A 24,828-nucleotide genomic window follows, 5' to 3' on the forward strand; every position below is an offset into this window, starting at 1 on the left:
TCTGTCTCCCAGAGATGTAACAGTTCTCATTAAGTCATACTTTAAGATTTTCACTATTAAACTAAGAAGAACTGGCCACTTATTTCTTTGTATTCCATTAAACTTTTTTCCTGTGACATCTATTTTCCCTCCTGTTGTGATTTATGGGACTCTTTACTGAACCTTCCACAGTATTCAACTTCTTCAAGCACGGAATTCAGAACTGTAGAAGCTTTCTGCAGAAGCATTGCAGAAACTCTCATCACACTGCCAAAAATGGGAATAATTGCATTTTTTTTCTTTATGTGATATTCACCTGATTATACAGGATCACTTTAGCTCTATATGCCATGGCATTGCACTGAGGTCAGTGTCACATTGATTATTTAACGTCACTCGTTGAATCTTTTTCAGACTAAAAGCTTTTGAGGAATGGATTCCTTTTTTTCTGTAAATATGATTCATGTTCCTTTTTCCAGATATATTTCCCTGATTAAATGCCCACTTTTTCTTTTCCCAATTTGTCAACTTAGCCAGATTGTTCTATATCACTGATGTTTTCTCTCCATTATTTACAGTTACTCCATCTCTATTTCTTCTGCAACTGCTTGTTTCATCAAAGTTAAATACAACCAAGAATATATTTCTCTTATACCCCATGTTTCTATTATAATCTAGCATCTTAACTATGATTCCTCATTTGACATTTGAGATCTTTCACATAACCAAAACACATTCCATGTACTTTGTGCTCTTCTAGCACATTAAGATCTGTTGCCTAACTAAACTATGATAAAAGGCTTTCAGAAGCCTGTTATTTCAACATCATTCATTTTCTAACAAAACTTGTAATCTCATGACAATTATAAAGATTAGTTTTAAAACACGTCTTTTCCACGATTCATTTTTTAGTTGTTTTTAACATTTTCCTTCTCTACGTCTTCATTACTTGAGTCTGAAAGCAAAATGACAGGCCTTCAGTTGCTTGAGTTTTCTGGTTTCTCCTTTCTGAAAGATTTTAGCACATTAGCTTCTTTCTCCCTTCAAAACTGTTCTCTAAAAACTATTGTGTATCAACATTAAGAGTCTGCAAAGCTTCTCAGCTAGTTCCTTTCAAGCAAAGCTGTGCAGCAAGGGGCTCTAGCTGTAACACCTGACATCATTCCAAAAGAATAATGTCAAAAAAGAAGAAAAATATTTTTGTTGTTTTGATAAGTGGAGGACATCAGAAAACTTGCAAACAAACCTTGCATTAGAAAATGAACCAGAACAAGAGCCGAAAGGTATTATAACACTTGTCTAGCAGAATCTGGTTAATCTTCTTGGGTATCTCTGTCTTTGAGAAACAGATTCAAATTGCTTGGATGGGGAGTCTTGGCAGGAGACCCAGATGCACCAGGAAGTCTTTGTTTATTTACAGGCTTGTCAAGCCACTTCTGTCAGGAGTGTCAGCCTCAAGACACAGCCTGTGGTACAGAGAAGTACTGCCTCCTTTCCCCAAAGTCTTCTTGAGCGTGGAAATTGTAGCGGCTTAAGGGAGAGCAGAAGAAAAGCCAGTATTTTTGAAGAAAAGCCAGTAGCCACCCTCTCAAAACATGCTTCTTGCTCAAAATGAAGCTCTCCGCCAGAGTGGGAGGCCGTCGGGGAAGCGCTGCATCCGCAGCAGTGAGATGCTGGGGGAAGCCCTGGTGCGGGCCAGGGGGTGGCCGCTCTCCCCCACGCCCCGCTGCTGTGGGGCCACCTGCCTCTTCTGCAGCATTTTGGGGCGTAGGCCAGCAGCAGGCTCTGATACCCCGGGCTCACATATTTGATAAACCATTGTTAAACCGTTTCACAATACCATTGAAGTTATGGTGCACACTAGACTTTAGGCATGACCAAACCGCATTCATATAATTTTTAAGGTAGTATATGCTAGGGCTGAATCAGATTGAGCATTGATAATGCTTATTTAGGACAAACCGTAACACTGTACTCAACCTGTCCGAACAAAACTTAGGGTTCTATTTCTCTTTTAAAAATCTTTCTACCTGCACTTTCTAAACTTTAATGCAATTACGTCTCTGCAGCTGCAAGCTGAATTTCTAACTCTCTTTTTGTTGCGCATTACCGTTTACTTGCAGTTTCTTCCTTGGAAATTCTCAGTGTAAATCAGTAGGATCTGCTTTTTTCCAGCAAATATACAATGGCTGTGGTAGTTATCAGGTTTCCTTACCTAAGCTTTGTGAGTCATCTTACTGCTACATATCTGTCGGTTAACGTGCTCTGAAGCACAATGAATAATTACAGCTTGGCGAAAATCACAAAAAGAGGGATATATTCTGACACGCTGTCCATTTCTCAAAAATGAGTTTAACTTGGAAATCAAAAATAAATACTCTGCAATAATACTAACAATCAAAGGTTTATTATTAGTATAGCTTGATGAATAAACAAATTAGAGATGGCATTTTTGGAAGCTTGTTCTCTACATTTTCAAAAGTAATAAAGTAAGAAAAAAAGTTCTGAGAAAAGAAGTATAACAGATATGTTAAATCAACAGAAAAGATAAGCTTAGGTAGATAAAAACTAAAACCCACCTAAAATAACAGGTAGAGAGTATTCCTAAATCAATGGAAGATGTATTTGCAACAATTATTTTTTAGATGAAAAGCCTGAGACTGATTTCTTAAAGCATTAATATTTAATAACTTTGCATTTGCACTGTGTTAGACCACTACTTAAAAATGAAATTGGCTTATAAGTTTTCATAAGAATCGCTGGTCTGCCAGACACTTAAGGGTACATTTTCAGCACTGTGCCTAGGAATTAACATTAATGGGATTTATGCAACGAAGTCCCTGAGCACCACTCTAAATATTACTCTGCTTAGTTACTAATTCAGTGTGGTTGTATGAAGGTAAATGAAAGGAGAATTTTGATCTAATAGTTTTATAGTATGAACTAAATATTTGTAATAGTTTGATTCTCCACAATATAAAATAGCATAGTTACACTAAAGCAGTGATTTGAGAATATTTTATTCTCATTTGAAGATTTATGTTGGAAAACAAATTTCTTTGCACAGCAATTGAAAATGGTTACATTCACCAGAATAATATGATATTTATCAGTACAAAAAATTGGACTTCTGGAGTATAGTAGCTCTTAAGAACTGCTATCTAAAAATGAACTGGAGGCACAAAGTTCAGATCGTGGATCAAATTTTTCCTATACTCTGAATAGTCAGATCCAAATATTTTGGCTTTGTCCCATCTTCACTACTATTTTTAACAGAGAAAATATCATTACCTTGACCAAATACAGGATATAAAAATGGTTGAATACTGTATTCATTTGGTACCAGCCTATTAATATTTTAATTATATTGAATATTTTGTTTATTTATGTTTTGATACTGTGTTGATATATTGTTTTATTTAAAGGAGGAACCTTACTATTCAACAAAGAAAAAAGCTTTAAAAATAACTTCCAGTAAACCCCAAACATACAGGAGAACCTACTGCTATGCCTCTTCTAAAACAGAATTCACAAATCTCAGGATTGGCTTCCATACGTTCTTATCTCTTTTCCCTGTATGTTTTGACTTCAAGAAAAAAACAGAAAGTAGAAAAAATAAATATAAATAAAAACAAAAGTTAAACCATATCACAGAAATGCACTTCCTAAGTCACCAAGTATGGATATTTACTTCTATAGGCAGCTACTTCTTACAATCCCTATCTGAAATTTATCATGCTTTACCATAAAAGTGTTAAGGCTGTTAACATCCACAAAACTTGTTCTAGAACAGCAGCTTTCATTGGTTAGAAAAGGTATATTTTCCATCCTAAACTGCTCTTCGGACAGTTTATACCCATTTGGTTTTATGTGAACATAGCTCTTCAGCTCTTCTCATGCTCTAATATTTATCACCTCCGCAACAGTTCTAGGCAGCAGTTATATCCCCTCTCAGATCTTCATTTTTCTAGGTTAAGGGGACCAAATTCTTTGGCTTCTCTCCCATTCTCCTTTCACCCTCACAATATGTTACACCTCTTTCAATTTACATCAGCTTTCCTGAACTGGCAACCACAACAACACGTGTTAGGATGTGAGCACCTGCATAGACGTGCAGGAAATGAAAGATTACCCCAAAACTTTCACAGCCTCTTGTGTTTCTGTATTTATTTACTATTTGGCACTGTAAATGTCCTTTACTGTATAAGGCTTCATATACATCACAAAGTTAGTACACTGAGACACACTACCATCAGCTGTGAGAGCTGAGCTGTGATAACTGTCTACCCATCCAGTCTCGGCAGAGCGGTGCTGCACACACTGGAAAAGGTTAAGCAAAGTGTCCTCACTGCTCTGGGCTAAGAGCACATACAGGGCACTGACCATAGCTCAGGTAATGCACTGCAATTCACAGAACAAAAAGTAAACCTGAAATTCTTCAAGTTTTACCATGTTTTTTCCCTACTGCTAACTTCCACTGCATTATTAAGCCACACAGACAATAAAGTCCGGTGAAATGGCTAGCAACCATCAGCAAGCTTTAGTACCAACTGCTCAGCTAAAGGCACTAAGAGCTCAGGAAGTCAGCACAGTCATCAGCCACACAGTGACAATTGGTTTTGAATAGCTTGCTGCTGTTGCAATTACTGGTAGATAATAGCACACTGAGACAAAGCCAGCACCTCTAGTCCAGTTCTACAATGGTAAATGACAGTCAGTGATCCCCTAGGAGTTCATGAAACTTTTTTTCTGTAAGTCAGAAGAGAGGTATACACCTTCCTAAATTTATAATCTCATTCAGGCATATGGACATATCGGTGGCTAACCAATGCTCTACAAAAGAATTGTTATTTTTACATATTCTTTGTAACAAATACATTAAAATGGTGTTTCCAAATATCATGCTTTGAACAATAATAATTTCATTAACATAACAAATTCACTGTTCACAATAACATTCCTGAAGCCTTAACAGTAAAGGCAAGAAAGACCTCTGACATGCCTTGGCCATACCTTTCTGGCGAGCTTTTTTGTCCTCTAGTCTTTTAAATAGCCATTGAATTTCATATATGCAAGCATGCATTTCATATATGCAGCCCATGCATTCTCTCCTGGCCACAATCTTAGCTATGGCATTCATTTTCAATCCTGAAATTTTTATATTTTGTTGTCTAGTCATGAATTCACTCCCTTTTTATTCTTACCATGCTCTGTGTTGTGCTGATGTGCAACACCTCTTTGTCTGGAACATAAGAGTATCTTCGTAGCACACCACATGCTGTAAATAATTATCCATGTAGCAGTTTCTCACTTGTACTTGCATTAGGAGACCAAGAAATAGAGGACGCCAAATGTGTTATACATATTAAATAATTTTGCTATCCCTTAAACACTTCCTAAAATCAAATCTAATGTACTGTAAATTAGAAAATATGAGACAAGATTAATTAATTAATTCAACTTAAATCTTTACTTGTGTAAGAAAAAAAAATCAGTAGATCAAAAAACTTTGAACATGTATATTTTCACACTGTTTGTTACCTGATATATCAGAGAAACATTCACTAGTAATTTGTGTGGTAAAATTGTTGTTCACTCGGTAACAGAACTACATTTTCATCTGTTGTTACCCAGACACTTCAGCAAAGAGTTTGCAATGTTAGTGTTAGAGATGAAGGACACATTTCCCCTGGAATTGTGCTTGTTTGGGCTGCTGCTGTTGAAACATTCTTATTTCCCACTCAGACATTTTTTTCTAAGTCTAGCTATGCTTTATCTCTTTTTGATGAGATATACGTATTCATTATTTCTTTTTTGTGTGTATACTTCACATGCAATACATGGAAATAACAAAGGCCAGCCATAATATATACATAAATTTAACACATAAAATAGGGTTAGCGGGTTTTAAAGACAGACTTATATAAGCCTCATAACAGCAGTACTAGGACATGCTTGTATTCTACCTGGTAGCATCCTTGGAAATGCGTAAGTTCTCTGTGGTAATTATTTCTAATGGGAAGGGGCCATAAAATGGTGATTTAAGATTTGGGAAATACAAAAATACTCCTTGGGACATCTACTCAGCTGTCAACTTCCTATGTGACCTTGGGCAAGCCAAAGACCCAATGCTTCAGTTCCCCATGAGTAAAGTAGGAAAATTAATAGTTCCCTTCTTTATAAGTGTATTTTGAGAGCAGTAACAGAAGCCCATACAAGTACACAAAATAGGTAGAAAATGCACCTGGAAAAAGATACTATTTCCTATTACCTATTATTAGGTAGAAATAAGCCTACACCTGTGACTGATTTATCTCTCACCATTGGATCATGTCTACTAAGTAGGTACTTGGAGCTTCCTCATACTTGTTATTCAAGTGTTTGTCTGGGATAAAGGAACATGGATCTCTATTTCTGTGAAGTGTGAGGCAAAAAAGTAAATATTTCCCCTACTGTTACTTTAAAATGCAGGAACTGTGTCTGTGAAAGAAAACAGGAATTTGTGTTCAGCCACAAGGCAGATATGAATTGCACCAAACCTGACATTTTTGGCAGAATTCTTTCTGATGGCTATGGGGAGAGACATAATTAGGAAAAAATACTTAAAAATTATGTGCTGAAAAATCATTATGGCAATGCAACTGGAGTCTAGTTTTTTACTTAACTTGCCTGAACAACTGAACTTATGTAGCATAATAAAACAATAACAATTCAATTTGTGATGTATCCTAGACATGGATAGACTCATGAACATATAAATAAAGTGAAGAACCTAAGAAGGGCAATGTGCTTCTAGCTTCTTTTTTACACACTCTTGTTTGCTAACAGAGAATGATACAAGGATCTAACAAATCAAAAATAATAGAATTGCTGCACTGATCCATCAATTCATCTAATCCTTCCATTTTGACAAAAGACAGATATTTCCAGTCTCTAATTTTAATCCTAGTCTTATTCTACTTTACTAAATAAGTGATAACTTTTTACTAAAGTTATTTCCTGATAACTTTTATGGTTATCAGTAAATAACCACTGATTGATTATAGATAAAGCTATATCAACATATTTATAGCATACATGCAGTATATTTTTACTCATGTCATACCCTATAGATGGGATTGCTTTCATAAAGGGAGATGAAGGTACCTTTACGTTAATTAACACAGAATGAATCACCTGAATTTTCCTCCACATAAAGGAATCTCCTTTCAAAGATTTTCATTCCATAAAAATTTCCTTCTTTTTGCTCTTCTCCAACAAATGGAGTCACAAGAAACATGTTCAAATATGCAATTCTGCATACATTGTGGTAGAGAGATAACAGAATATGTTAAGAATCCCTGGAGGAAAATTACAACGATCCAGACTTTATAGGACAAAAAGGTAACCCTGTATCCTTAATGTAGGCATGACTCCACCTCGCTGAATGTCTACAGATCACTGTGAAGTACATGCAAGTATTCACATTTATCGCAGGAACTCCCTACCCTACTCACCTTGTCCCAGGAATAATGAATATAAGCCAAGACGTGTTAAGACTGATAGCAGCATATCGTATTGCAGAATAATAGCGTCATAGTGCTGCCAAGTCTGTACTGATCATGTGGGGAATACAAATACAGAAGTACACAGAATATACATACGTAATACACATACAACCTGCACCTAATACCTTGTAAAGTGAAGCAGAAGAACTATGAGCACAAAAGAATTGTGAAGAGAAACAGATAAACCTCCTCCGCACTGAGTGAATGACTAACAGAAACAATATTGTAGCCAAGTGTGTAAAAACTGAGAGCTACAGAGGATCTCAAAGCGTAATGTATCCTCCTGCTCAAGAAAATAAAGGACAGTTTTCACCTTTGTCTAAAATTATGTATTTTACTCAGCCAAGTATTTCTTACTGAAACTAAGGAGTATCAACTAGACAGCTCAGGAGAAACCTCTCTTAAAACACACCTTATAACAGCACAAATTTATGTCAATTAACATTTTAACTATTTATTCTAGAATAACTTGGACAGAACAATAACAGATACAAAACCAGAATGACAGCTGTCTAGTGCTGGCTGAGAATTTCAGAAAGAATGTAGGCATCAATTACAATAGCTTTTCATTTCTGGATACAATACAACAGAACATGTGCTCATGTGATATCAAACTTGCCCAAGGACTTCAGAGCCACGCCAGCTGAACACACCTGGCAACACTCCTTGAGCTTTTCTCTTATTCCAGATATTAAATTTACAGAATTTGGCTTCCCACAGAGCTGAGTCTCTGAATGCCAAGGCTGAAACGTTTACTTCTTAAAAATAGCAACCTCTGTCTCCCAGAGCAATTTCTATTTTTTCGTGAAGCCACCTAATAAGTGAATCTGGGCAGAACTAGTACTGCTCCCATGAGCAGTTCTACATCTGCTCACTTTAATGTCATAGTGTATCAATCACAAACACAAACAAAAATTAGACATTTTATGGTCTTTAATTTAAGCTTACATGATTTCTCATGGATGATGTGAGGCTTTGTGCTATACCTAGATTCTATACCTGATTTCAACAGCAGGAACCACAGCTGTTTTAACAATATTTGTAATTAGATGATTTCATGAAATGCTACTCTTCCTCTTCTCGGAATAACTGCCACAAAGCATTAATTTGCTGTTTTGATACTACCGGTCCAGATATTTGATAGATACTAAAAGTGCAGCCAAGGTATCAAGCACTTAGCAGTATAGGCATCAGGTGCCAGGACAATAGAGTGCCAAAGATACTGGCAAGCTCAGTTTTGAAATACTGGCCTGATTGGGGAAAGCAATAGCAGCAATCCAAAGTGCATTGGTAATACATTCTTTCAAACAAATACTTCATTCAATACCGAAATTGCAAGCATTAAGCATTGGGTGTTAATCTGTTCTGCAAATGAGGGAATTCTGTTAATTTTGTGAACTTTCTGAAAAATAACTGAAAAGCCCTGGACACAGCAAGCAAATCACAAGGAAACAAATTGCTTAACAGCAGGTTTAACTAAACTCAGAGCTACATGTGAAGGCATTTTGATATGCTTGGCAATAAGCGGAGCCTTGGTTCCATCAAGCAAACAAACAGGAAAATTACAGAAGGCATTTAAAGTTATGCCACTATGAAGCCAAACTAAACAGTGTATCAATAACTGAAATGACAGATACACCTGAAGATAGAATACTGTAGATCTCCTTTTAAAAAAATAATTCAGAGGTGAATGCAGTTAATGCTCAAGGTAGGTTGGCTTCCTTTCTCCTGAATTTAAAGCTTCAGGGGCCACTCTTGAAAGTATATATACGGTGTATTCTCCTTGAGCATTATCCTTCTTGGCATCCCAGGTGAAGGTGACAACATGCGTGCCAAGCAAGATGGTCAATTAACCACCAGCAGCGTTGCTCCAAATATTTATATCAGAAGGCTATTAAAAAAAAGAGTACCAAGTACGAATTGCTGACATCCATGCTAGCATGCAATTTCATGCTAGTAACACGGTACTTTATTACACTGTGGAGAACTTCTGCAACAAATCTGGAATGGGAACACCATTATGGTCAAGAGGACAGTAAGTATACTATGTTCCCTGACAGACTCTAGCACACTAGATTATTAAAAAATATTTTTGAAGTAGCATATCTCTTCACACCATTTTCATAGCTTTTAAAAAGGCTTCTTGTCCCATCGAGTTTACATTCCTACCATAATAAGTCAGCATGAAAAGAAATAAAGGAAATGTAAAGCAGACATCATGCTAAAGTCAAAGAAAAGAAGTGACTTATATCACAGGCGAACAATAAAGAATTAAATGTTAATAAGCAAGGAATTTATTACAGCATCAGAAAAGCAATGGGAGAGAAGACCAGAAGGAAGAGTGAATCAATAGGCATCAGATTTGGTGGTGTATTTGACAGTAAGGAGTGGAAACATAAAAAGAAAGGCAGTGGGTATACAGGGACAAGAGACGAGGTAAGAAAAAATATGAAGGTCTGTGTGGGAGGACACAAAAGTTCACATGAAGCAGAGTTCAACAATGCAGCTGTAGGAAGCTGGGACTCATGAAGTCTGACAGAGGTCAGATAGCAAGATCTAATATCTCAGGACAATAGTATGCTGACACCAGACTGATATTGTTTGACTGCACCTGTATACATGTCGTAAAATCTAAATGGCACTACCCTGTGCTATGTGGACTTAAAAAAATCTACAACACTCTCAGTAAGCATATCTCAACTGCATTCTAGTGTATTGGCTGGCTCAGATATCCTGCCCTGCGGACTCAGGACCATTGTATGCTATAAGAGTTGTTGAAAGGTTTGGTTTTACAGAAGATAAGAGGATATCTTGGCTTTTTTAATGATGTTCAACTTCGTTTAAGGAAAGGCTTGTTTCCTTTATTGCTGTATTTTTCATTATTACATGGCGACTAGGACAGGCATGCTCCTGAGGATAAATCAATCAGTGAATAAATACGCTGTGCCACAACTGCAGGTTTTCTCACTACACCACAACTGCAGGTTTTCTCACTACACCTAGGTCCATTGAAGTCACAGATTACAGAATAGGGCCTGCAAGTGACAGACAATTCAGACCCCTTGGGTGCAAATGCAGGGTGCTGTGGCCAGGATTCTTCCATGACCCAGTTTCTTTCAGGAAAACAGATAATTTCCACCTGGGTGCACAGAAGGTAGGATTCAGAGAAATGCCAGCAAGCTTTCAGTAGAGAAGACAGATGTTGCTCAGATTAAAAGGCTCATCTAGAAAAGGCAGGCACACAAAGATGGTCTTCGTGAAGAAACAACTTTCAGAACCCTCAGTACATGCTAAAAGATGAGAGGTGCTCTTTTTTTACTCACTCTTTGAGGGAACTGTTTTTTATTACAGCCTCTCAGATAAAGTGAACCTTCTACCTTTAGGAAAATTGGGATCCACAAGACTGTATCCAGGTCAAGTCCCACTACGCTCACTTCAGTATACTTTGCCTAGTACTTTTAAAATTAAATCTTTATTTTCAGGAGATCATAAATTTTCTGTAAATTAAGTGAATTGGAAGTTTGTGCAATGGACATCTCCTTTCTGCAATTTTAGAAATAGGTTATTCCCTCCCATTTGACAGTAAATTAATACATATTTGAATATTACAATCACTCAAATTTTCTTTTCAGTCCTCCCATTCAAACTAAAAAGTCCCAGTTTTTGCAATATCTCATGCACAATGTTTATGGATCCCAAACTCTTTCACAGGTGTTGAAAATTCATAGGCAGAAAGCTTGTGCTCCTTCCCTAGGTAAGCAGGTGTTACCCGGCAGTTGAGAGAAATAACCTAATCTTTTGTCATCAGAGAATCCTTCAGAAAAGATTCATGTTGTGATAGCGGGACATTCTCTCTTCTGTTTCTGGCTGATACTAAATTTGCAGCTAGATGAAGGAGCTCCAGGCACATAAGGACATGTGGACAGGGAGAAATGTCCATCTGCTATTGACACAGCCAATTAACAAACTGAACACACTTTGAGAACCTTTGTTTATTTTTCCTTGATGTACTTGTGCTCCTACCATAAATTCATCAGAATATTCACAAAATAATTTTAATGAAGACAGCAATAATTTTACCTAAAATGGAAACATACCGAAAAGTCAGAAAGGACGCCCCTTAAGAAAAGCAAAAAATTCTTAACACGGCTACAATGAATGATCATGTTCAGCCCTCTATGAAGTTTCAAATGGTTATTTTGGATGCATATGCCACCTGTGCAATTTCTCTCTGATATCTCAGAAATAACTATACTATTAGAATTGCTATTGTGGCTACAGTTTAAATCCATTCCGCCCAAAAGGTGATACTGAAATTTGAAGCCCATATTTTAAGTAGAGCAAACACAAAAGTAGTGTTACTTAATCTGTAGCTGATGCTTGAGGGCCTCTGGAGACCACTCCTAGTGCCTTGTGTACCTGGGAGATTGCCTCCTTACACCTGCCAGAGCTGCTATTTATGATGGTGCTTCCAGTCAGTAGAGATTAATGACATAAAAATTTTGGCAGAAAACAGAAATAAAATGCTGTTCCAAATCAATTTGCAGCAGTGGCAAAAATCATATTGAACCTGATTCAAGAAGGGCTGGCAATGTCTATTCCAAAGAGGTTCACTCTGTTTTGCAGAAAGAATAAACAAAATGCTATAGGAGCTTGTGGAGGCAGAAAGCTCTATACCAGACTGGCTGGCAACAACTGTTTTAGGATCCAACAGAATTTTTCTCTACCTCAAAATAGGATGCTCTTAGAAATATTTTATTCACCTGCAAAACAAAGCCATGCCTTGCTGAACAAGGGAAAACCAGACTGGACAAGCAGCTAATGCAGGTTATCACTACATTTCGTCAAAGCAGCCCACCGGAAGTTTTCATTTCAATTTAAAAGCTGTATTATCCTACTTCATTTGATTCCCAAAAGTATGCCTTCGGAAAACAGCTACAACCTCTTGCAGTATTTCTCATTCTTAGAGAAAGTTACTGAGGAAATAGTGACCATGACAGTAATAACCACAATGTGTGACTTCTGCCAATAACCTGGATACCTTGCATCTAGGACATTGCATGGAAATCTCCAGTGACAGCAATGTTCATCATCTATAAGGAACAAAAAGTGAGGAGAACAGGCACAACAAAAAGCTAGCAAAGAAAGCAGGAGAACCTGGCACATATATTTGAAAGAAAATTATTTTCAGTTCAGGTCTGTGATTTATATATGCAGAGCATTAGGTCATGCTCTGGATTGAATCTATGCTAGGAGGCACTTAGTGTTCCGAGTCAGTGAAGGATGCTCAGCACCAGAGCACTTCACATATCCAGGGACCTGTCTTTTTATGAGTTTCCAGATTTTGCTGTTAAGCAAAGAAGGTTATCCCTTGCTCTCCAGGGAAAGGCCTACAGAATGGAGATAGAGCGGGAGATTAAATGTGTATGCTTTCATCATAAATCTGTCAAAGTTTTAATAACTAGCCACTGAAGATCATACAGCATCACCCACCACAAAACTAGGGAGGGGCCTTCATTTGATTCATACCAGCTTTAGAGTTTGCTCAAATCTCAACTAGAGGCTAGGGTCATCTGCTTTATAATAGGACATACCAAATATCCAGGGTCCCCCTCTCTTTCCCCTTCAGTCTTAAACAGATAGACAGACACACACTTCCTGAATAGGCTTATTCCAAAACCTATTAACTATACACGAGCATTGATATTGTGTAGCATATCTGAACAAAGACAGACAAAACTACAGGCCAAGAAAAGCTCACATTTTGATGCTCAATCCACTGAAGTCCATATTGATGTGTTAGCAACATATATTATTAAAATATAGAGTGAGGGACCATGAAAGTAAAATACTGCAGTTGTGTGATAGTCTGTAACATTTAATGCACAATTTGCAATATTCTTTTACTTAACATGAACTTATACTTAGTAGCAATAAAGAATGAGAATAAAGGAGAGCATGCTAGCACATGTACTTGTAATAGAGGGGCTGTAGCAAACAATAAAGTGATGCAAACCTAGAGAGAAATAATCCCATATATTCCATGCGACAGTGTTACTAAATGGGACTCTCAAACACAGTCATAAATAATCCCCATTTCTTTCCAGCCTGAAAAAATAGGCTGGTATTCTGTTCGAAATGGAGCATTACAATGCCTGTTCTTTGTTCAGCCCTCCATGGAACAGTGTGGTGTGTAAAATCTGCCTAAAAAAGCAGTGTCTCTCTCTCTCTCTCTTTTTGTCTTGCTGCTACCATGGATATGACATCATTTTTGCCAACCGTTGCTAAGTCATGAACAGAGGGAACATTTCCTTTTCTCACATAGAGGGCAGGGTATGAGCCAGAGCTTCCAAGAGACACAATGTTCTCTTTATGCAGCCAGGGAAAACAGTAAGAGAGGGCTGCCGATGGTCTGGGAAATGGCGGGCAGCCACAGAGCACACAAAGCTGACAGCGCTGCCCAGCCAGTCTCAGTTCCCACTAAATTGGTGGCCTATTTTCTCATCTCAAAGAAAGGAAAGGGAGGGAGAGAGGGGAGCAAAGAAAAAAGCCCTACATCTTCGCTGCCTAACCCTTGCTGAGGCAATGCGCTGGTCCCTCGCCCTTCCTGATGAGGGCTGCATCCTCTGTTGGAGAACAGGAGAGGGAGTGCATATGATGGGTCTGGGAGCTGCGGCTCCTAACCCCGCTGCATGCTGCACCTGTCAACCATGGGTATTGCGGCTGGGGAAAAAGAGAAGTTTCCAGAATGGAAAGAAGTTAGGTCCAAAAAGGACCCAGAACTCAGTTATGGTCAAATTAAGAACCACTCTAAGACATATGTTTTCCGGATGCCTGTAAATGCAGGTCCTGAAGTCCTAACTCAGTATTTCCTAGCAGGCAAACTACTGCTGAGATCAATGTAAATATCTTATGGGAAAGGATTTTCAATACACAAGCTTTGATTATTTCCCCAACTTGCATAGCTACAGTGACGTAGATTACAGTGTTACAGTTTACAATGTTCAACACATTAAACCTTTTGGTAGTTGAAAAAAGTTCTATTTATTTACTTCTCAGAAAAGACATCAACGAAGCATGTTTTCTGCAACACTTATACAAATCTTACAGCTGAAGCAATGGCTAACTTTCCCCCAGGTCTGAAAACTTTTATAGCTCACATTGTGTGACTTGGAGTGAGGAAAGGCAAATGTTCACATTTTCTTTAACTGAAGAGATGATTTTTTTTCCTTATTGCAGCTATTCATCACTTCTTAATTTAACTTACAAAAGACAGACTACAGTTATTTTTGCTTACCTCTGTCCTAAAAGAAAAATAGAATTTCCTGCATCTTAGATAATGGCACCAACCAGAAAAATCGATTGTCTTTTGTTTTTTGAAGAATCTGAATGCAAGGTAAAGGGGATGACATTTCTCAAAAGAGGTGGTGGGGGGGGGAAAGGGAAAGAATAAAAGAAGGATGTTGCTTCCATAAGACAGAGGATGTATTTAGATTCAATCTAAAGTACTACTTTTCCATTCCACCCCAGCCAAGGTTTCCATAAGCTGCCATCTTCCATCGGGATAAAAATTTACTCAGGCTGTTGTCACAGGAATAGGTAAAGATTTGAAATATATGCTCCTATTTTCTCATAATTCTTAATTTGTGCTAGAAAACAAGGAGAGAACACAAATACATGTTGACTCAAACCCTGCTTCAACTGGCTGTTCCTGTACAAACCAGTAGGGGACACTAAATGAGTGAAAGATTTTCACACTTATTTACAGATATGTGAAGTTGCTCTTAACATGGTTAATGGTAGAAAGCACATACATTAAGAAGCAAAGCCTCTCCAAAGCGAAGATTCCTTTCAATACATATCTTTGGCCTTCCTACTAAAACAATTTTACCTAAACAAATTTCATCAACACAGGCACCTATGTGACAAAGGCAGACATTTCACTGACACATGAAGCAGTTGACATGTGGTGCAATACTGTATTAGTTAAAAAATACTCTGTGTGTATTTGCATGTCCAAATACAGATGCATGTGCAACTTGTGAAGAGAAGTTTGAAGTGTGAACTTTCCAAAACAACAGTGATCAATTTATTAAAAAATGGACTCAGGTAGTTTGACAGGATGGGATTAACATATAGTATACAGCCTGTGGCATAAAAGTGACTAAACTTCTAGTTCCTGTTCACCGTTAGATACAGCATCATGAATAAGCAGTGAGCTTCTGTCCTCAGTCATCAAGGGAGGGCTTGATCCTGCCCTCAAATATGAAGGCAGGTGTCTTGTAAAATCAGCTACTCTACTAGCACTGCATCTGATATTACAAGACACCAAGAGATGTGTGCTGGCTTACCAGAAAGAAAACTCAAAGTGCGTAAAATAACCCTCCTCTGACAATCCCTGCCTGCAAGCAAAAAAAGATGAGGACTGAAAAAAGGGCTAATGGAAAATAACCCTGTTCCCCCATCTTCAGTGTAAGAAGGAAAAAAAATGGCAGTAGATATACATATAAATTCCCAGAGTTCAATTGAATCACAGCATCAGAAGCAAGTAATTTATATTAAGCCTTTTAGAACACTTTGGACTCTACTGATGGCATTTGTTTTGAGTTCACTCGCGCCTGAATGCCCAGGAAGGAAGCGAAGTGAATGTGCAATGTGGAGCTCGCAGGATCTGTTGCTTGAGAGGGTGCTGGCATCAGCAGGGTTCATTTTCTTCTCAGACCCCAGAGCTGCACAAGTGTATTACTGTGTGCTTTTGTGCAACACCAGGGAAGCTGGAACAATTCCACAAACTATATGGATGAAAAGATGGATGGAATGCATCATCCCACAAAAATGCACTCCTTTTTCCCTCCTCCCCTCCCAAGAGATTGCTTAAAAGGGGGGAAACGTGATGTCTTTTGTAAATCTCTCACAGTCCTTTATTTTGTGTTTGCACTGGGTTTCCTTTAATCAAACATAAAGTTGGAACTCAAATATTATAGTAACGTAAGGAAACTGTTCTTGCTGTGAGATTTTCCAGCACAGCAAATCCATGTTCTATTACACATGCAAACTCCATCAAAAATGTCTTACAGCTTTTCAGAGGAGTTTCAACTTAATGTAGCTTTCCATTGTTTTGATGGCGCTTGCTCACTTCTCATTTGTTCAAAAACTTAAATTTCATGCTCCCCTCCTCCCTGCCAGACTAAGGCAAAAGCAGATTTACATGAATCAACAGAAAAACCTGTGGATTAGCAGGGAAAATATCCTAAAACAAATAATTCATCTTTGAGAGTATCTTCTCATCAAAATTCACAACCCTGGAAGTCTATTTGCATTAATTATTTAGGACAGTTTACTAAGGAGAATATGAATTGCATGTCTGTTTCTTTTTTTACTAGATGAACAACTTTTTGTTAATTAGATACAGAATAACTAGCATCATCAGGAGAGAAACGTGCCACTAGGGAAAAGAAAACTACTAATGGAGTGAAACATTAAAAGATATAATGAACCTAGTCAATAGATAATTATGTATTTTTGTCAAGAAAAGTATGATTTTTCATATTTGATGAGGCTGAAGCTTATGGACTCTTTGAGAAACTGCCATAAAGACCAAATAAAAGTTCCATAATGGGCATAGACAAAACTGGTTTATAAATGTATTTAAAAGGATGTAATCAGGAACTGAGCTGCTTCCTCTCTGTTTCAACTAACATATATGGTGGCAGGGTGAAAAATGAACAGAAAGAGTTTGATGCATTTGCAGCATGATTATATCGTATCGATGGAATGGAAAATGTTAAAGCTACGGAATCTTTCCAAGTGAATTAAATGGGCACCATTAAATAGTTGATCATTTTCTCAAATCAGTACATTGCAATAGCTGGAGCACTTCAAAGCATTAGTGACTTTAAAAGGGAAAGGGAAAAACTGACCAGCTCTGTGCTGAAGAAATCTCTACTCCCTGCAAATACTAGTAACTTCACTACTACTACTACTAAGAAGTAAAAAATTATTATTGTGAATAAATGCAGTAAATTTGGCCTTTAACCCCTCAGTGTGGAAAATGATGTTAGGCAAACATGTAATCATGCCTACCAATATACCCATGCTGGACACTGCCAGGCTGTCATTATAAAAAAACATTAACCCTTAGTGTTAGGTGTTGAATCATTCAAAGATGAAAAATCAGAACAAATAAATGAAACTTGAAGGAATCTTTGAGGCTGTTCCTTTTGAATAAAGCAGTAATTTCAAGGAGCTTAGTATGTAGAAAGTGTTTCAGTATTTATCTAGGGATTTAAAAAGCAATTTGAATATAAAAGCAGTGAATTGGACCTGCCTTACCAGACTTTTCCAGGACAGTGCCCAATCCCCCTAAATTAAATATAAAAACCCCACAGTATAATCTAACCCAATGCAATAAGATTTGTTCTACATATGTCCTAGGACTATTTTGTTCACAGAAAATGCAACCTGCCGCAGTGCATTTTTTAAAGTCTGAACATAACGCATGCATTGAACATTTCACTAACTGTTTTTGAAAGATATTAGGATGCTTAAAGGACTTAGCAAGAAGAGTCTCTTTTCTAATATTAAAGAGAAAACTGCTCTTGTGAAGGTTTGAAATCCTTTCTCATATTTTAATAGTGAAAATCTTATATTTAAAAAATTCCACTGTTAAAGTTGCGAAGCCTTGAAATGTTTTAAATATTCTATATAACAGTTAAAAATATACTTACAGATGCAGTATATTCAATATAATATACAAATGTATAGGTTCAAATTCTTTTCCAATTAGAAGCTGGGGTACTAATGATTGAAAAAAAATTTGCAAAATCATATTCTGATAAAAAAATACTATTCAAAGTCCCAGTGAAATGAATCCTATTGAACCTTAGGAATACTTTACTATCATTTACTTCTCTTTTATGAAGCCACGTTGGAGCTGCACTGAATGACTCAGTTTCTTATGCCAAATAAACTAAGTTTCAGGCAGCCATTCATGTCCCTTCCAAACAGCAGGGGCTGCTGTGTAGTAGGCTACCTCGCCTGGAGGCTAAATGAAAGGAAATGGAAATCACCTACAGAATAAATAAATTAAATCTTGTAGTATGGCCCATGTATTAGAAAAGACTGAGCATAATGAGACATCTCATCAGTGTAAGAGTAAAAGGAGAAGTCATATTAATCTCAAATCCTCTTGGAAATGATCCATTATAGCCTGCTGCAGAATTTTGGGAAGAAGCTCCTCCACTATAACTTCTTGGACATTTTTCATTACAGTGTGCTGCCAAGAAGCCCTGAATGACAGCATTTATGAGTTATGATGGCACAGATTTAGAACTGTGCATGCTACTACACGTTTCCATCTTACCCTCTGGTAAAGTCAGGCTTGTCATAAGATGACCAAAACCACACTGGTCCATATTCTCTGAACCCTAAAGCTGCATTTCTATTCAAAAAGTGAAGTTTTTGTTTCGAATGAAGCACTCAAGCATATGTTAATAGGAATTCACGCCACAAAACAGGTAGAATTTTAGGTGTAGAGAACCAGAGGTGTTTTTCAGTAACAACTGTGGAGTAATTAAAGTAAAAAATGACTCAGATTCTCATCCAGTGCAAACAGAACACTGACCTACAAATGTACATTACTTATTTTTCCTTTCAAACATCTTTCTATTTCCTAGCCTTAAACAGAGGTGGAGAAGCAAGTGTTTAGTAAGTAAATGTGACCATACTTCAACTGAGACAACAAAAAGAGAGTTTTGAAATCAAATTTCCAGGACAGTCCAATTTCATTATATGTTTTTCCTGAACAGCTATCCAAATCGAACTTTCAATTTTTCTAAGCATTGTTGCTTTCATTTTCTAAATTCTTTAATGCTGATGAAGTTTTTCATTTTCTTTCCTCCTTATTCACGGTTCTGGTGGCCTGCTAATCCTTTGATTAAAAGTTTACATTTATATAAACCCCTGCAGTTTCCATTTGGTTGTGAGTGCAAAACCAGTTATCTTAAACTCTCTTAAGTAGGGAAGTACTGATACCTCAGATGTCATATAGCTGCTGCTGGTGATGTTAAGAAGTCATGTGGTATTTGGAATATATTTAGTTATATTTATATGAAGTTGGATTCCAAAACCAGAGGTTCCCAATACTTTTAAATCATAAATTTCTGATAGAGCAATTCAGGGTTGGTCGCACTTTGCAAAATCTCTGTTGACAAGTCTGTAAAATCGGACATTCAAATAACCAAAATGCAGCTTCAGGTTACAACTTGGAATATGAATTTCAGCTGGGGAGAAATATTTTTCTGGTAGAAAACTATTATTATTTGGTTTGACTTAAGGAGCAATTTGATAGACTCTTGGTCTCTACTGGATAAGAGAATCCCCCAAAAGTAATGCAAAGCATAACATATAAAGTATACACATCAACATTATTTCCCTGACTCATACTTGAGTCTTAGAAATAATGGTATATCACAATGATATACCATTGTGATAAAATTAGTATTACCCTTTTGAAATGCAAAACAATGCATTAGCTAATTCATTGTTGATATAAAAATCACTGGAACTAATTTGGTCTAGCCTGTAGATAACTTGCACTCATTTCCTTTAGAGTTACTGTAGCAGTAACATCACAGCAACTTAATCGCCATAAAAACAAAACTAAGTGCTTTTATTCCTGAGCCACCATGAGTTAAATTTTCTGTAGAAATATTGGTTGGATGACACTATTATTGTCAAACAAGAACAAGTTGCTGTTTAAAATCCATGGATGGTGTAGAGTCTTAGATTTTACACAGAAATGAAGGAAAGCATTATTTGTAACTAATGGATCCAAACATGTAGGTGAAGGTGATATAAGGTCACCAAATGGGTAACCTTAATAGCTGCAACAGTATCAAGAGCTCAGAGGGGGAACTCATTAGCAAACAGATGCCCCATGCAGTGGTATTCAAAATGGCAGAAAGCAGCACTATTTCTAACTTATACATATTTGATACATACAAAGTTATATAGACACAACATATATGGTTGAAAGCAAGTATGGAAATGTGTGTGCATATATGCATATAAATGTGTACAGATACCTGTGTGTATCTTTGCATATGTAATCATACAACAAGAAAGCATAAACTGTTTCTCATGTGTGGATATTGGCCTCCCGCTGATAGCTCTTAGTCAGGAAATACTTAAAAGTCCTCTGGTTTATTTAGGGACCATGTTTGTAAGAGGTAGGAAACATAGGCTGTATGAATCTGGAAATATCCATCCACTTTTCTTGAAGTTAAATATCCACCATTCACCTACAAGCTGACCCCTGGCCACAGCTTGAGACCTCCAGGCTGTCAGGAGATTTTTTGTCTTTAAGGACTGACCTTAGTCATCTGACTGCGATGAACCTAATGGTGACCTAAATAGCTGCAACAGATTCAAGTGCTCAACTGGAAAACTCTGCTCATCAGTAAAAAAACAAAAAACAAAAAACCCCCACAAACCAAAACACCAAACCCACAACTAAAACCCTATTTGTAGCTACATTAAGAAAGCATTTTATTCAGTATCTCCTTTTCACTTGGGATCTCAGACAACTGTTCTATGTGCTAATTTTACTGAAAATATCATCTGGTTTGTTTTCAAAGATAAGGGTCTGATTTGTAGCCAGTAAGTGGTATTTTTAGCACACCACAGTGCACATGGTTCAATATCTAAACATGACACAGAGTGAAGTTCCATGCCTTGCTTCTTAAAGGTTTACTTGTGCTCAGTCTTTACTTTACAGCAACCTGAATCCTCTTCTTGATTTAATATGTGATATAATATGAACCCACAGGCACAGTACTTTGCCCTTGTGCCCTGCGGATTGTGAGTCTCAGAAAGCACGAGAACTCTTATCAGAAGACCTAATAGGGAATCTAATCCTGCAGATAAGAATAATGTGGAGTGGGGATATGGAGGAGGGAAGAGGTGGTGCAGGATCCATTTAATCGCTTGAATGATATTGTAAGCTCTTCAATTTATTAAATTTATCTACTTTCCACAGCCAGTATACATGACTAGATAAACATCTTGTTTTGGCATTTTGATGGGATCATAAAAGGGGAGGATCGTTGAAAAAATAAAAAACCTAAAGACCTCGATACTGTTGCGCTGAGATTTCCAGCGTCCTTCCCCTTTAACTAAAACCCATAAATAAAGAACCATAGTGTGGCATGGATTTATATGCAGGACTCCCAATTGATTTCAGTGAGGTTTGCTTTGAAAAATCAATGGTGTGACACACCACAAAGATAGAGATTAATTTTTTTCCTACTGTAAAACAACAAAATACATTAACTATGACAAATTACAAATTGGTTTTTAATATTCATTTGGTGGATTATGGCATGTACTATTTAGAAGTCAAATAAAAATCAAAACAGAGAAAACAGATCTCATTTCTTACTTTGCAAAAGCAAAATGGCATATAAAAGACAAGTAGTAGAAGAAAAAGTGAAAACAAATGTAGTGAAGACATCAGAACATTTAAAAGAAGCTCAAAGTAGATAAAAGCATCACCAATGCCTTAAGCAAGTAAACTAGTTTATATAGAACTACTATACATTAACCCCCCCTCCACCCAAAAAAAACCCCAAAACCCCAGAGTGAACTTTGCAAAGTTATCTACATGTTTACTGTTAGCTTTCACAAAAACTCAAGTAATATATTCGTTTTCATGAGAAAATATTGAAGGGGATATTTGAGATGCTACATATACCTTCTGACAACCAACTACCAAACTCTTCACTTGGACAGTTATCAGAAGATCAAAGATAAGCCTCTGGTGTATTTCCTGTTATAGTGGAGAGGCACAATTATTATGAACTTGGAAACAAATTCCCAACCATAAACATTCAAAGCTGTGACAACTGAATTCATCCAATGGAGACTGATATAGTGTACCAGAATGTTTAGCTTCACGACCAAACTAAAATTAAAATTATAACCAAGTTAATAATTATACAAAACTAAACCACCCACTTCACCCTTTGCTTTTTTTTGCTCTAATTTTAAAGATATAGGAAAGTGCTAAATTATCTTAGTACATACAAACATAGGACACACAGCAGATAATCTTGCTTCCCAAAAGTGCTTCATTTTTTTTTTTTTTTCAAATTTAAAGCAAAAACATTACACAAAATTCACCTACAACTTGTATTGCAGCACTTTAATACTCTGAACTCCTTGAATACTTTAAGGGGTTCTCAATACCTCAATACCTGTTACACTTACAGACTGTCTGCTGAAGCACACAAAAAAGGTGGCTAGTTAGCGCTAGGTAGATATGTTTAGCGACATTGTAACCTACTCACTTGGAAATAATTGAGAGCAACAACCTAACTTTGCTATTCACTATTTTTGATTCACTGTAACAAAACATAATGTTCAGACCTTTCAAAGACTATGGAGATGATTTTTTTATCTTGAAAATATGATTGCTTATTTCAGCTGTGGTTTTGGGATAATTTTTTGATTTTTTTTTTTTGAACACTTTAATTTCATCAGTTTATTGAAGGAAACAAAACACTGGATTCTCTTTTCAAGAAAAGCAAAAGAACTGAAGACAAAACACCGCTATCTACATAGAAATATTTTTCAGTTTGTAAGCAACCAAAGTTCTAAAAATAATGTTCTATATAAGCCACATGAAATTTACATTAAGTTGTTATGGCAACTCTATTTTTTAACAAAAGGAAATAACACAAGTTGGTACTTGGACAGAACTGGTGGAACGCCATCCTGTTGAGAATCTTATTAACACAGAACCATTTATGCAAACTTATTCTTATAAATATTTTGTATTAGTGTTACCTGCCTATTCTTTTGGGAAAAGGTACAACGTCCCCAGGGAGTACATTGATATGACCACTTGTTACTGTTATCTCTTTTAGTTTCCTAGATTTTATTAGGCATAAAGTGAGCTTGCCAAAAGTACTGTGTATGGACAGTTGTCATATTTTAATTTCACAATATCAGGAGCGAAAATGGATTGAGGAGGCACTCAGAACTCATCTCTGATGGTTAATGCTTTGCTGAGAAAAGGACCACTGGTGTCATTTATAATTGTGTCCTGGAAATACCTCCTCATTAGCATCAATTAGGTTTTAACATGACAGATTTCATTACAATATCAATGGTGCAATACAAATGATAACATGATAACTTTGGTATTTCTATATAAAAAGGTTTCCATAACTTTAATGAAAATCACAGTCACTGGAAATCATGTTCCTTATTCATTCTAGCAAAGAAAATGCATCCATTCATATTTCACAGACTAGGGTGGGTGTGTGTGGGGGATGCTACATAAAAAGGAAAGGCCGTGGTGCATATTCCTGAAGATCTCCATTTTAGCACACATACAAAATTGGCAAAAGCCTACCTACATTTTCTTCCTTTCCTTTCTCTTTCATCCTCATCAGGGTCTTCATAGTGTCCATTTAATCTTCAGGAGAACAAATGTCACATGTGAGTCACTTTGCTTCGCTCCATTAATTATGCTTTGTATAGCTTTGTATAGCTTTTTGCATATTACAGACAGGGAACAGGTTTGTTCTGGTGGCCACGTACAACTGTGACAGAAGTGGCATGCCACAAGCAGTAGTGATGTACAGCAATAATAGACAAAAGAAAAAAAAGAGGTAAATGTGACATTTTCCTCCTGAGGCTTAAATGAATAAGCCCTGAAGAGAAGTAAAGATGAAGCAAAGAAATACTGTGAACCAACTCTGTTTTCATGTAGACAAACAAAAAGGAGGAAGAATAAATCAGTCCGAGCCTCCATTCCATTGATATTTCTAAGCTGTATTGAGGACTACTTTGCACAAGATTGTGCGCAACAGACAAAGACCCAAGTTAAGGGCAGTGCAAAGACAAACTGGCCAAAGGGAACTCCAGGAGGTACTGTGCCTCACTGCTTCTGTTTTACAGACTCAGGGACAACCTTTTATTCAAGCTATTCAAAAAGCATTAACTCAGAGTCTCACCATCTCGTCTGAAAACTTTGACATCTTCTTGGAAGTGCAAATTCACTAAAAAGTCTTCCTTTTGGTCTAAGCTTAACAGTGATTTCATTGAGTAACTGCCAATTTTTCTACTACACATTGTCAAAAACAACAAAGAAGTATGAGGAGGAAAGGAGAAAAGAAAAGAGTCCATTGAGCTCAGCAAATTGTACAAAGCTGGGTCTAGAGAGTAGTTCATTTAGCCCTTGCAAAAACATTGGATTGCCTCCAAAACGGAGATTCTACAGACTTTCTTCATAGCT

The 24,828-nt window shown here is 36.9% G+C and overlaps 1 protein-coding gene across 1 annotated transcript in view; it reads right to left on the bottom strand.

Moving 5' to 3' along the window:
- The window catches only part of PRKN (parkin RBR E3 ubiquitin protein ligase), a 784,012-nt gene that overhangs the window by 234,894 nt on the left and 524,290 nt on the right, over positions 1–24,828 (bottom strand). The window lies entirely within an intron of this gene.

Source organism: Ciconia boyciana, chromosome 3, assembly GCF_034638445.1.
Source record: "Ciconia boyciana chromosome 3, ASM3463844v1, whole genome shotgun sequence".
Classification (NCBI taxonomy): domain Eukaryota; kingdom Metazoa; phylum Chordata; class Aves; order Ciconiiformes; family Ciconiidae; genus Ciconia; species Ciconia boyciana.